The sequence below is a fragment of the Sciurus carolinensis genome, chromosome 17 (genome assembly GCF_902686445.1).
Source record: "Sciurus carolinensis chromosome 17, mSciCar1.2, whole genome shotgun sequence".
NCBI lineage: Eukaryota > Metazoa > Chordata > Mammalia > Rodentia > Sciuridae > Sciurus > Sciurus carolinensis.
Genome location: NC_062229.1, coordinates 38,475,189 through 38,490,804, shown reverse-complemented (window position 1 = coordinate 38,490,804; position 15,616 = coordinate 38,475,189). Strand labels below are relative to the sequence as shown.

The 15,616-nt window shown below is 34.3% G+C and overlaps 1 protein-coding gene across 8 annotated transcripts in view; it reads left to right on the top strand.

Annotated features, from left to right (window-relative positions):
* Window positions 1-15,616, top strand: part of Rbms3 (RNA binding motif single stranded interacting protein 3) — a 662,520-nt gene that overhangs the window by 426,786 nt on the left and 220,118 nt on the right. The window lies entirely within an intron of this gene.

The window sequence follows — 15,616 nt, the reverse complement described above, 5'->3', positions numbered from 1 at the left end:
AAAACTTTAAAGATTGAATGAAGGGTTAAACAGAAAAATTCCAATGAGTAAAAATCTGAACAATGAATGTTGGTTTATTTTTTGCTCTTTAGAGTATGATGATTCTCAGAAGGAAAAAAAAAAATTATTTCAAAAGTGTTTGTGCCACAAGGCATGCTGTTCAAACCTTTAAAGAGTATGGGGCTGAGCATTTCTGTTCCTTATAATAGCTTAAGGTTATATAGAGAGGAAATATGGACAAAAAGAAAATTGTTCTTGTGGAAGAGTCAGGGGTTTTTGGCTTTTGTTTTGTTTTGTTGTGTTTTAATGAGTTTGTGGCGGGTGGTCAGAAAAACAGGAAGACCCTTCATGCTGATACTGGTTGATATGGAAGACCCAAAAAAGCTGATGACTGGTTAATCAGAGATTGAACATAGAGCAGAGACTTTGCCTCAATTTGGTTAGCTCCCATGCATAACATCCCCTCGAGAACTGACTGTATTATGATCCAATTGGAGACATATGGTGTTGTTAAGAAAGGAGTTAGCAGTTTTCATCTCAGCATGTAAGCTGCCCTTGCATTTTAGGAGAAATACTGTTTTGTTTTTTTTTTTCCTGTTAGCATAAACAGACATTTTAAGACACTCTGCTCAGACCTGTCATTGAATAAAGGAATTGCATTGTTAGTGGATTTTCCTCTTATTTATCCCAGTTGATACAACAGATGCCTGTCTATGCAGCAGACATTCAAACTAGGTATGAATTATATTTTTATGTAAAAAATTTGAAAAGCAAGAAAACTATGTGGAAATTATTGTTGATTAAAGTTTTAACACAGGTTTTCACTTTTTGGATTCCTTTTTGGAAAAAGACATTGAAATATTTCTTGACCCAATTGATTTGAAAATGTTTTGTTTGGTTTTCCCCATAGAACATACAGTTGACTAATACAATTTAATGCTTAAGACAAAGAATGTCACTGCAAATCCGCAAATGTCCGGGCGTCCTTTTTGAATAAACAGACTGTGACATTAACCTATCTAATATCATAGCTACACCCAATGGAAACATTGTGAATAGCAGGAACTTGGTTATGAGTTTCTCCTCACTTAGATCTCATGGGAGCTTGAAAAAAAATGATACTCAGTTATAAAACTCTTAGAGATATAACTTTATGAGCTTTGCACTCCATATAATAGAATTAAATATACAATATTGATCATCATCTATTCTCAAATTTAATTGTTTATGCATCACTTTGGAAGTCAAATAGAGTTTAATAAAAGGTTCAGATGCTAACTAAAGATATTTAATCATTGATATGTAAATGTGATATGAAATAAAAGAGGACATAAGGTAAGATATGGGTATTATGGAAGACACAGTAGTAAAACACCTTTATTGGTATCATTTCTGAGTCAGGGCTGGTATAATCAAATTTGGGTATGGTATCTGTCTTTATTCATCCTTATTGCTTATTTGTTAGATATCATTGAAATCTAATTTTCAGAAATTCATATCTTAATCCAGTTTTTATTCCATCTTGAAGACAGAAAGTGGAATATCATTTGGAGACAGTCCTTTGACATATTTTTTTAAAGTGACCATTTTCCTCACCAATTTCAATATAGTATTTTAGTGAGCTTGTCCTTGATGTGATTGTACTAATTAAAAGCAACATTAATCAATTTGACCTACCTAAAACAAAAATAGAAATCCAAAAATCTGCACTACCAAAATTTAGCATGCTTGAGTTCAGAAGTTGATGGTTTTGCAAAACTGCGTGTTTGATGCATGGCTTGAAGACTATGTGAATAAGGACCCATGATGATCCAATAATGGCCTGAGATTCTCAGGTAATAACACTGGTGTCCAAAAGATTACGTGTTAAATAAGTCAGATTCTTTTCATAATAGAGGCCTGCTTTTAATCTTACTTTAAGTAAGTACCTACCAAGCAGTTAGTGCCATATCCACTTGCTGACTTCTCCATTTCAGGAGGAGTTGGGGAAATACTGCATGTGCTATTGAGCAAATACAATGCCAATTTTATTTCTGTTGCTCCAGAGAATAATGATTATTTCCCCCAGGATATGCAAAGCTAATTATTTTCCTGAGATGATCATATAGTTTCCAAATCTCCTAGGATACCATTTCTATGAAATAACAAGAAAAATAACTACTTCAACCCCAAAATTTTGACATTTTGCCTTAAATTAATTTCTCTTTCTCTCTCTTTCTCTCTTTCTTTCTTTTTTATTCCCCCTTGGTACCAAGGATTGAACCTAGGAGTATTTAACCACTGAGCTGCATCCACAGCCCTTTTTATATTTTATTTTGAGGCAGGATCACCCTAAGTTGCTTAGGGCCTTGCTATGTTGCCGAGGCTGGACTTTGAACTTGCAATCTTCTTGCCTTAATCTCCTGAGCCGCTGGGATGACAGGCATGCACCATGGTGCCCAGAATCTCTGAATTTCAAATCCTAAAACTTCACAGTTTAGGACTTTTGCAAGGAGATAGAACATTGACCACATTTATGTTGCTGGCACCATTTTGATTTGAATCATCGTAGGAATAATTTTCTCATTAAAGATGATAGATGTTGGTATTGAGTTTTAATTCCTGACAGATTATGTGAGTTGGGAGGGAACTTTATAGATACCTTCTTTTGGATCTTGCTTTCTCACTGGACTCCTCCAATTTTTTCATAAAATGTCTAATTTTAGTGAGTATAACATGGATCATTATTGCCTCTTAGAGCCTCCCCAAACTAACCCTGTTTACTTTAGATTATAATGTTATCCCCAGGTTTTCATTACCTGGCACAGTGAAGCTAAATATCAATGCCAAATATCAAGCTTTGAATAGGAGTGTAATGGTACAGGAAGTTAACAAAATCAGGCATCTGTGTTGCTACTAGCAGGTAGGAAGGAGAGGCCAGAGGAGGGTGTTAAACAGTGTCAATCATTTGAGTGTTGTTGCCATCAGCAGAAAAAGATCATCCAGGATATTCTCCCTCCCCTAGAGAAAAAAGAAAACACAGCGTTCCATAAATGTTGCATGTCCTACATATCGATCTTGATGCTTTCTGGACAAAATGAAGGATCATTAGTTGCTTGCCTGCCTAACCCCAGACATTTCTTTGTCCTGTAATGAATTGCACAGCAATGTTGTGCAGCCCCAAAGCGTTCCATTTTCAAATATCTGGTGAAAGCAAAGGGTAAGTTCCCAGACACTTCAGGGATCTGTAGGGCATGAACTTGAAAGGCTCACTTTCAAAGAGCCCCCGGAGCAGAGCAATGCACCATGCGGAAAAGGCTTCCACATGTAAGGACATGTATTGATGAACAGAACATGCAGGCTGGCTTATAGAAAAATAAATCATGGTTTGCTCTCAAACTAGACTTTTGCCTGTAAGCACATGTTCCTATCAGTAAAACTGTCTTTCCTGAAGAAAATGGAATAATCCACTTCTGATATGACTTTTTCAGTTTTAGATAATTGCTTTTTATCCCAATTGAACCCTAAGAAGTTAGGGAAGGGCTGAGAGGGAACTTACCATTGTAGGACCTTTCCAATTTAATAGATCAGTTACCAATAGAAATTTGGACAAAAAATGAAGTACCAGAGATTACATTTTATAAAAAAATAAAACTTTATAAAATAAAACTTATGTGCCTTCCTGATGCTTTACCATAGTAATTTTACTATTTTGCATGGATGCATTTTTGTAAGGCAAATAAAAATATAATTGTAGATGTATATGTGTGTATGTATATTGTATTACATTTAACACACACAAACACACATATACATATGCTTCATGGGAGCATGCAAGAAAAAATATAATGTGACAATTTTTTTTTAAAACACAAAGAGAAGAAATATTTGTTTAAATTTAAAAGTCCTCCCAGAGTAAAATATCCACAACTTATTTAAATAGTACTTATATTGAAAACTATTTAAACATTTGAAAGTATTTGGTTTTCAATCATAATTTTTTTGGAGGGGATACTGGGAATGAACCCAGGGATGCTTAACTACTGAACCACTTTCCCAGCCCTTTTTATATTTTATTTAGAGACTTGGTCTCCCAAAGTTGCTTAGGGTCTCGCTAAATTTCTGAGACTTATTTTTAAACTTGTGATTCTCTTGCCTCGGCCTCCTGAATTGCTGGGATTACAGGCACGCACCACCATGCCCAGATTTCACTCATAATTTTTGTGAGTGGGAAATGTTGAAGAGAGTCACAATTTGTGTTTTCTCAGTTGAGCAGTCTATTAAGTCTTCAGATGCAACTATTGTGGAGAGGCAGGTAACAAATAGAAAAATACTACAGTGTACAGTTAGGCAAAAAATGTCTTTATTGTCTTGCTGAAGTGAAACAGTGCCCCACTTTAAGTATTTCATCTTCATGAAACTAAAATCTCATTTGCATAATACACTTTGTAAACACTACAATCCCCAATCCGGTATTAGTTTAGATTTCTCCTTAGTAAAGGGACTTTTGCAATATTTAAGTGCAGTTTTTTGTCAAACCTCTCATATTTAATGTTAATGATGCCTTCTAAATGATTTCTATGTATCAAACACATAATTCCTTTTTATGGTGGAAGAAGAACAATTAGAATATTAATGAACTTCCCCGAGCAGCCAGAGAAATTTATGGCTAGTGACATCTTTGAATCTGTGTGAATTCTAGGAAAACTGATCTGGTCAATCAACCTTTGGTCTCAACCTTTCTGTGGAACCACATAGGTTTTGTGAAGGTAAACATGATATGTGTTGGTAACTCATATAAGAGAAAGAAGGCAAAGATATTTATATTCATAAATCAGATAATGAGACTCTAGATAAGGAGAGGATGAAGATTCATCTTCAGGAGACGAAATATAATTGAAAGAGATTTTGCACCCCGTGCTGTTATGATTTCAGCTTCAGCTGAGAGAGGCAGTCTTTGTGTGCCCTCAAAGCGTCTCACCTCAGCTATATACCTAGTTTTTTTCACTTTTACATCTCAGGAAGAATCTAGAAATGTTTACTCAACCAACACAGGTCTTCTGCAGGCTTTGGGGAGATATCACTTCCCCTAGGGAAGACATTCAGCCTGTCCTCCTTTCGACAGTCAAGCCTGAGTCATGATCTATGTAGTTCCTTGGGCTCTTGCCCACAATGACAACATGCTCATGAGGTCATCTTTATTGCTTTACCTTTCTTCCCTGCCTTTATTTTTCTTTTCCATCATACCCTCATTCTGGTGTCAGCTCCCAAATGAGCTACCTTATCCTAGGCTCTGCTTTTGGGGAATGAAAATTAAAGTTGAGCTTCTAATTATTGCGTTGTAGAATTCCTTTTTGATTCAGAACTTTTGGTATAGAGGAAGGTAGACCCAGCTAAAGGAGTGAAGTGAATTTCATGAACCAAAATATGCTGTTTTCATGACTTTGGGTTGATGAAGATTTGTGGAAGCGGACAAGTAGTGGGCCAGTGTTACAGATAACAAGAAAGATATGGTAAAAGGTAATATAATAAATAAATAAATAAATAATACCATGAGTGGCATGATTGGCTTCAGTAGAGCTGACATAAAGAGGTGGATGGTTGATGAAAATGGAAGGGACATAGAGCAGTCACAATGCCAGCAAAGACATACAGGCATAGGGAATTACCATCATGGTGAAGGTAACTGTTGAGACTGTGTTCTTGGATAAATACGAATTTGTGCAAGCCTGTCCTGGGCTGAAATAAAGTGGAAATGATGTTTAGCTAAATAATTGGAGACTTCTGATTATAATATGGGAAGACTTTTTAAGAATACTTTAGACTATATTATTTAATCTCACACAGTGGCACTCCTGAAATTCTAATCTTCATAGAAACAGTTTAAAAAGTGTGAACAATGGTGAAGTAACTTTTTAAAATCTTATTTGGGTGGGGGTTGTGGCTCAGTGGTACAGCATTCCCCTAGCATGTGTGAGGCCCTGGGTTCGATCCTTAGCACCACATAAAAATAAAATAAAGACATTATGTCCATCACAACTGAAACCAAAAAAAAAAGTTTTTTTAAAAATCTTATCTAATTCTGACTTTTCCAAACTATGCTCATTTCTTGTTTTGTAGCATTAAGGGCTATGTGCTTAGCTTAGTGTAAGTTCTCAATTAATGTTCTTTGGAGGGTAAAATTCCATGAAGTGAATGACCTTCATACTTGTATTTTCTTACACTGAGCTTCCCAAGGGTGTGTGTGTCGGGGGTGCACATCTCCAGCTGAACAAACATGCAGCCAACATGGAGGAAAACCTTGAGGGATGTCACTACATATTTTCTTAATTTTTTAGAAAAATCATTTATGCACACATATCTGTCTAAATAGCAGGAAATGGGAAGAGAGAAAGAGCATGTTAAATGTTCTGAAGAGCATGAAACTTAAATGAGCAATATACCAGCTACTTTTTGGAAGCATTTTTCCAAGACTGCTTACTTTGCAAGGTGTTATCCTGCCGGCCTAATCATTATCTCTTTAAATAACTCATTCTGGTCCAGTGCAATGATGAATTCTGTTTTCCTGACAATAGTCCTGCCTAATTACATTGAAATCCCGTCTCTATTTTAACTTTTTGCCAGTGGTACTGTTACTGTGCTAAACTTTCACTTCGTTTTTTTTTTTTTTTTTTTTCTTTTTCATATTAAAAAAAATGACTATGATGAGAATAAATAGAAAAGAGAGTTTCCTGGTCTATTCTATTGTCCCTTTTGGAATAACTTGTTTGCTTCTTGCCTGGAGGAAATACCACACTGCCCTTCTCTCTATTGTAATGTTATGTAGAATATGTAGTTCTTATCAGTAGGACCTTATTAACACTTTGCTGAGCATATCATTTCTATTGTTATGCATCAAGCACCATGAGCAGCGGCAGAATTCACTTAGAGTGTCATTTTGTTGCAGGACCTAATTATTTAAAGTAGTTGTAAATTGATGCAATAGAGAAAAGGGATGAGGAAGTTTTCAATGCATCTTCAAAATCATGAATAATCTTCAAACATTATGTCTAAAACAGTAACTCCATTCAAATCTACAAAAATTTCTGAATTGAAGACACTTTACTGTAAAAACTTACAAAATAATGACAGGATCTTAATTTTATCACTAAGACCATGTTGGCTTTGCCTTCCATCAGTATCACTAATGAGCAATAAAACCATTTAGTGTCTGTCCGAGTAAGTCTTATTAGGAAGCAAAGAGGGTTGAGTGGCTGAAGACCAATTAAGGTACCAGCTAGGGAGACCAAACAGAATAATTAAGTGATTAGTGTATTTCCAAATCTACGATTTCATCTAATAGATTTGATTTAAAATAAATTCTAACCAGTTTCTGAATAAATGGATTAATATTATGCATTAAATACTTGCCATTCACTCCCAGTAACTGCCAAGAAGCCTGCCATATAACACAACTCATGTATGATATAAGTTTTCAGAATGAAAATCTGCAAAACTGAAGAAGACATTTTAAGAGGAATAGAAATGAAAACACTCATTAGGCAAGCTTGGAACCAGCCATCATTTGTTTATCTTATTATCTGCTTCCTCAGATTTCTCATGTCTTTAAGTTCATGAATGATGAATTAATTATTTTACTATTTTTTAAATCATTTTTTCAGTACAAAAAGAAATATTTCATAGGAAATTTGCATATTTATGTTATTTTTTTAGATTTCTTATATTTCAAAGACACATTTGACCCATTAGAGTGTGAATTTTTTCTAAGAAAGAGCTTTGATGTTTATCTCTTTTTTTTTTTTCAACAAGATTCTTAAATTCCTTTGGATACAAGTACTGCACCTTGTTCTTTGTTTCAGGTATCTAAACCAATACTTGACATAAAACATTACTAATAATTATTCATAAAATATAAATAAATATGTATTTATTTATGGTAGATAGAATAGTGGCCTCCCAAAAATTCATTATGCCTAACTCCCAGAACTGTAAATAGGTTGTATGGAAAAGAGGAATTAAGGTTGAAGCTGAAATTAATGTTGCTAATAAACTGATTTTAAAGTAGGGAAATGATCCTGGATTACCTGATAAGTCACATAAGTCCTTAAAAGTAAAAGAGAAATGTAGAAGGAATCAGAATGATACAATGTAAAAAAAAAACTTGGTCCATATCCTTGGGGCTGGAGGAGTATGGGAGTCCTTAGAAGCTGAAATGGGCAAGGAATTGGATTCTCACAAGCTATGGTTGTTTTGTAACTTGAAGTTTTGAACAATTCACTATACGGGCACCTGAAAACTCATACATTACTACTGAACTTGTTTCACCTGAATTTCATCCACACTATTCTTGGTGGTTTATATTGTGCATATGAACTAACTGCCTCTGGGAAACTCCCATAAGTTTCTTTTACTTTTTACCTATTTCATGAGTTTCATTTGTATTATTTGTATGTTAATCAGAAAAAAAAATATCTCATTAAATATTTCATCTTAGTTTCTTTATACTTTCTCATAAGGATATACTAGAGTAGAAAACTATTAAATATCCGCAGAGAACTTTTATGGGGAGAATGGTCCTTAGGTCTCAGAGCACATCATTTTTCTTTCTTTTATTAGTACATTATAGTTATATATAATAGTTGGATTCATTTTGACAAAATCACACATTCATGGAGTTTGATTTATTTCATTTTAGTCCCCATTTTCCTGCCCCCAATTCCTTCCCCTCCTTATCTCCCGTTCTCCTTCTTCTATCTACTGATCTTCTTTTCACTATTATTATTTGAATGATGCTTTATAAATATACATAAAGGTGGAATTCATGGTAATATATTTATACATGCACATAGCGTAATTTTGTTAAGTTCATTTTACATTTCCTTCCCTTTCCTGTCTCTCCTTCTCAAATTCCTTCTACTCCACTGATCTTCCCTGTATCTTTATGATATCCAATCTCCACCTCCTCTTTTCCCATTACTTGGCTCTAGTTTCCACATATGAGAGAAAGCATTTGATATTAAACATTAATTTTCTGAGTCTGGTTATTTCACATAGCATGATGTCCTCCAGTTCCATCCATTTACTGGCAAATGCCATAATTTTATTCTTCTTTATGACTGAGTAAAACCTCATTGTGTTTATAAACCACATTTTCTTAATCTGTTCATCTGTGGGCATCTGGGCTGGTTCCATAATTTGGCTATTGTTATGCTGTTACAAACATTGATGGGGTATATCACTATAGTGTGGTGATTTTAGTTCTTTGGGATGAATACTGAGGTCTGGGATAGCTGGTCACATGGTAGTTCCATTCCTAGTGTTTTGAGGAATCTCCATACTGGTTTCTGGAATGATAAAACTAATTTACAGTCCCACCAACAATGTATAAATATACATTTTCCCTTACATCCTCGCCAGCATTGATTATCAATTGTATTTTAGATAATTGCATTCTGACTGGAGTAAGATGAAATCTTAGTGTATTTTTTACTTATGCTTCCCTGATGAGTACTTTTTTAATTCAACAAAATAACTCATTAACTAAAACCATCTGATTTTATAAAATATGCCAGGAAAATGTATACCAGTTGTAAATCTATATTCATGCAAATTCTATCTCTCTAGGTCTCAACCTTAACACTTGCTTTCAATAATTCGGATGATTGAAGATGGGTTAGGATTTGGAAAAAGCTATAAGGTTACATGATGATGTATCAACTACAACTTTTAGATGATTTTACTTAAAGCATTGCTGGTGCTCCCACGAACAATTTACTGCCCTGTGAAATAAGTAGTGTTCTAAAGCTTTAAGTGGTTGAGTTCCCTATGGAGATTTAATTTTGAGACCTGAATTTAAGATGATGGGGAGGGAAACATTGATACTTTCTAACATATTTTAACAAGAATTGTTATATTTCATGTTATTAAAGAAAAAAATCTGGCCGAGTATTTTGGTGCACACCTGTGATACCAATGACTTGGGAGGCTGAGGCAGGAGGATTGCAGGTTCAAAGCCTGCCTCAGCAATTTAGGGAGACTCTGTCTCAAAATTTAAAAAAAATATAAAGGATTGTGGATGTATCTCAGTGTCAATCTCCAGTACCATAAAAACAAACAAACAAATAAAACCTCCACAAACTGAGCCCTTCAGTAGCCATTGTTTATGTGGATTGCATCTATCAATATTTACAGCATTAGAAATTAAGACTGAAAAGAGTTAAAGTTTTATTCATAAATGCATTAAGTGGTATTATCTTAAAAAAATTAAAACTAAAGTGTAAGTTAATTTTCAAAAATGTGTTCCTTGACCCAGGTGTTTTCCCTGTAGCAAGCTTGGGAGGTTGTAAATGTAACATCACAACAGTTTTCTCTTGAACTGCAAATGGGATTTATTGGGGATGAGAGATTTCTATTGATTAGGTAGAATAGTTGAGTCACTGACACACCTTAAGATAAACAACTCAGCAATTTAAGTTGATTTCTAGCTGTTTGTTATGAGAACAGATGTCAGTGTTCCCAGGGTGCTGGCCCAACTTCCATTAGACAACCTATGCATCTCTGTCTTTAGGTGGACTACCCTCAGCCTGTTTTGCTGATGAGCAATGACAGTGAGAATAGCCTAGCAATTTGAGTGCCCAGGTTGGGTCAGCCCATAAACAACAATTGATGGGGGTAAAGTAACAGTATTCTAGTTCTTTGGCTCTCAGTGAAGACACCCTGTGTGTCACCTGTACCATCTCCATAGCTTCCTTGGAGGACTCAGCAATTACCTTTGTGAACTTCTTATCTCTGTCCCCTTGCCTTGAAGCTTCATTTCATGGACCCAATTTCTTATTACCCTACTGGAAATACATACTAATAATTCAGTTTCCAAGCACTCTTGTTTCCAAGTCTGCTTCTGGTGAACCCAAACTAAGAAAGGTATTAAATTCCGTGATCTATTTATTTTCATTAATATTTTGAACTTTAAAGTCTCATCTGTAAAATGTGTTCTTAAGTAAACTGAATTCCTTGGGATAGTTTGTGGGAGAATTCAAACATAAATATAAAATTGCTCAAACTCCCTAGGTTCGTTGGAGATACACATACTAAAGACATTTTAAAGTAAGGTAAGTAACAGATTTGGTTCATTTGTTTTATTTGTGCTGGGGATCAAACCAAGGGCCTCCCGCATGCTAAGCATGATCTCTGCCACTGAGCTACATCCCCAGCTCAACAACAGGGTTTTTGAGAAAGGCATACACAGTTTGAGTTTCAGTAAGACTTTTGCAATGAAAAACAAAATTGTAATCAGGTATTCTGTGAGTAAGCAGATCACTGGTTGATAGTATGATTTAGCTAATCACATTATATCTTGATAAAAGTCTATACAAAATAATCAAAATTGGATATGATGTAGGTTATATGCATATACAAATATGCTACAATGAAACCCATTATTTTGTGTAATTAAAATGCACTAAAAAGAAATAAATAGTGAATATATATACACCTATATATATAAAACATGGAACTTGGGTTTAAACATAAAAACATCTTAAAATACACAAGCATTGAAATCAAATATTGAAACTAACTTATTTTCACTTGCAACCACTTTAAAATAGCATGGGGACTGTCAGCTAAAAGGTGTTCCAGAGACCCCTGGAGACCCCTGAAATATTTTCTAGCAGTCTTTATGATCAAAAATATTTTTATAGTAACTCTAATACGTTATTTGCCCTTTTTACCCTGATTATCTCATGAGTATAGAGGGGAGTGTCCCAATGGCTACATGATTTGCATTATGGCAAAGGAACAGATATGAGAATTTGTTTTCTACTAAGTCAGAAGTTATAGAGATTTTCAAACACATACAGAAAAGCCATTCTAATAATGATTTTGTTTTTGAAAATAATTTAAATATAAAAATATTGATGTTAACATGTAATAGCCTATTATTACTTTAAATTTAGTAATGATCTCTAAAAATATCTCAGACTTTTAAAAAAAATTAGATATTGATAGATGTTTATTTTATTCATTTATTTATATGTGGTGCTGAGATTGGAACCCAGGGCCTCACGTATGCTATGTAAGCACTCTCCCACTGAGCCACAGCACCAGCCCTCAGATTTATTTTTTTAAATGTCAAATCTTGGTAGGTATTATATAGAAACTGTCTATATACAAAGTTTTGTGGGGCCTTGAATAATTTTTGAGAACATAAATAGACCCTAAGACAAAAAGAAAAAAATGAAAGAAACCTTGAAAACTGCTAATACACAGTATAATTCCAGCCCTGTCTTCTGAATATTAGAAAATACTAACAAAAATAGAATAAAGATGAAGTTTAAAATATCATCTTTTCTTTTAAATCTTATTTTGAAAGACTAAGTATGGTCTAAAAAGCTAAATCAAATGGAAGAATTAAGAAACAGAATTCAAAGAGTTATACCATTATTTTTGTGTAAGCAAACTTGCAGGTAATTTTATAGTGAGTATTTTGTTTGCATTTACAGTATCATTTTTATTAGCAAATGACACTGTTTGATAGAATATGTGAACATGTTATTGAAGCAGTATATTATATCAGCATATGTGTGTGTGCTGGCATTGAAGAAGAACTGTGTGAATTTGTGGGTGCATGTGAGTCTGCCAGAATTGGGGGAGAGCTTAATGTCTAACAGCCAGAAAGTCCACCATAGACATCAGACAAATGTTATTGTTGTCATAGGACTATTCTGTATTGCTTCTTTTGGTCACTGCTCATTTCAGAAGTGCCCATCTTGCAGCTGGACTCCAGCATTGAGTGGATTTTATTATGTGGAGCATCTTAAGAATGAGCTTCCAGGAGTACTGGTTGTAGGAAATGATACCTGAGATGAGATAAATAATAATTTAAACACTGATGTATAATTAAGTGTACAATGTATGCTATTGGTGTTCACAAAAAATATTTTTTTTGTTTTCAGAAATGCTAAAATATTCTTTTATAGAGTCACACCATTTTGAGTTTCTTACGTTAAATGTATGTTCAAGCAATTTGAAGTAGCTCTGGGGAAAGTGCTTACCTCATCATCTTTAGTATATAGTTATAATTTTAACTGGATGAATCCATGTAATACATAAAAGAATGTAAGATAAGATTCCTCACATAATTTATTTGAAAAGACATGATTTAATGTTTGTCTACACCTTTTGACAGTCCCTTCATTTCTCTCATCCCCCAAACAAGCATTGTTCAGCTTTGACCTACTTAGATGATGTTGAAGAAAGAGCAAATCCATTCAGCTTATGCTGTGTTTTCTATGAGAAACCTATGACTGAGATCCTCTTTCCCCTCTGTGAATTTAATTGATTGGAGAGCAAACCATAGAGAATGCCGTTTTGCTTTTGGAGGTGGATGAATCCTGCTTGAATTTTGCTGTCTCTTCAATTTCGAACTTGGACACGTTAGTTAGCCTCTCACCATGTTCTTCCTAGTATCTAAAGACTTTATTAATTGACAACAGTATTCCTTTGCAAAAGTATTGCTGGAATTAACTGAGATTTTGTACAGCTCCACAAAGAGAGCTGGCAGGATATGGGTAGGTGTTACTAGTATTATTAATAGTATCTGTTAAGCATCATGAGAATCATTTCAATATCCACTTCTAGGCTGGGAACATGATTTCAGTTTAACAGTTGAGTTCTATGAGCTACAACCATTGATAGGCATTACCTAGACAAGTTATATAAACTTTACCTCCTTTATGACTACTCTTCCATTTCCAGCCTTATGCATAATTGCCATATCTCATTCTAGACTGGTATCCTATAAATACTAAATGCCCATGATGATGTTCAACCATTCTCTGGGGTGACTGGAAAGAGTATAGCATCAGATAAATATTTACTAGGAATTTACTGAGGTGTCCCCCAGGTTCATAAACCTGATCATGCTTAAGAACTAAAATGGCCATGTAAATGTCAACTGTTATTAACACAACCACAAAACTTTTGTGTGATCTCAAACTTCTTGTAACAGTTTCTCAAAATACCTTTGTGCTTCCATTTCTGAGGGCCCAGCATCCTCTTCTACCCTCATTTTCCAAAAATTGTGCTTAAATATGAATGCTACACTTTTCAGACAGATTTTCCAATTACCCTGCCCCTAACTCTTATGTTACCACCTTGCATTGTTTTCTCCTATGCTGTGTGTCCACTTGTGATAAGTAACCTCATTTAATAATTACTCTATACTCACCTTATCCCACTGGATGGCAGAATTATGCCTTTTTATTATCCTTGTATCTCCTCCATTACCTGGCATTAGAACATAGGATACTTCTTGTAGACACCAAATTGAATTGAAAATAGTTGAGAAAAATTAGTGTGATTTTTTAATACTGTCTTAATTCTCTCTTACTAATAGACTCAACTAGTAGATGCTTGTCAAGTGAATGCAGAGACCATCAACCATGGTTCCATGTGGAAATATTTCTCATTACATGTTCTTTGTCAATTTTAAGCTATGACTCAAAAGTTGTGTTTTGGGTAGAGAACAATGTTTAAAAGTGAAAGATCCCTTTTCATTCTCATAAAGGTTAAATAATTTTTTCATTCTGGCTTCTACATTTCATTGCTCCTTTCTCTGGATTAAAATTTTCTAAAAAAGTAATGGGCTATGGAAATTAAAAGAAGCAAAAGGAATATAAAATAAATGTACTGGAACACCAAACATCCTGTTGCTTGTGATAATTAATTCTACAAGTAGCAATTAGACACATTTTTTTCCTAATTTAAATCATTTGCAAACACAGCTCTAGTCTTCTCAAAGGTTCCTCTTTTCCAAAATGTGTCTGCCAGTCAGTCCTTGTAGTTCATGGGGTTGTAGTACCTTGTTCCATCGGAAGGATGGATTAATCAACCTTTACATTGGCTTGATCTGTGGCAACAATAAATATTTCTACCCCTTTTCCATTGTGCCTTAATGAAGTCCTTTACCAATAGCACCAAGATTGTCACCCCTTGATCTTTGCTACCTGTTCATTCAGAAAATTTTCATCTAACTCTTTAACTTGCATTGTTAACCTCTTGCTACTTTAGTCAGGTTTGGCAAGAAACAAATTCATCCTGGATTAGGTAGAATTATACTGTGTTGGCTTCTGAAGAGAAAATAATTTCTGTCTTTGGGATTCCTTCTTTAATTTTAGGTTTCACTTATTTCCCACTTTCTGCATATTTGTTTTTCTGTCTTTTATCTGCCTATAGAATATGTTTCTCTTGTTATACTTTCTACACCATTACTTCATTTTAACCTTTTCACATAAATATCTCCTAAAAGGTTTTGTTAGTGTAAGAGGGAATGTTTCTTTTCTTTTCTTCAATTCTAGCAATGAAAACTTTTCCAAAACCCTTCTCTTCTCAATGTGGAAGACAAACTTTCTTTCTTATTTGTTGAATATTTAATATTCATGTGGGGTTAAATGTTTCCTTATTTTCTCCTTAAGTTGACCACTTCAGCATATATTTCAGTTTTCAGAAGATTGGGAATAATTGGCCATTACTTTCAGAATAACATGCACATGATTTTTATACTGGTGTTCAAATAAGTGATTGTTGTTTTATCAGAAAGTAACCTATTTATAGAAACTTCCCTTAGAGAAACAATTTT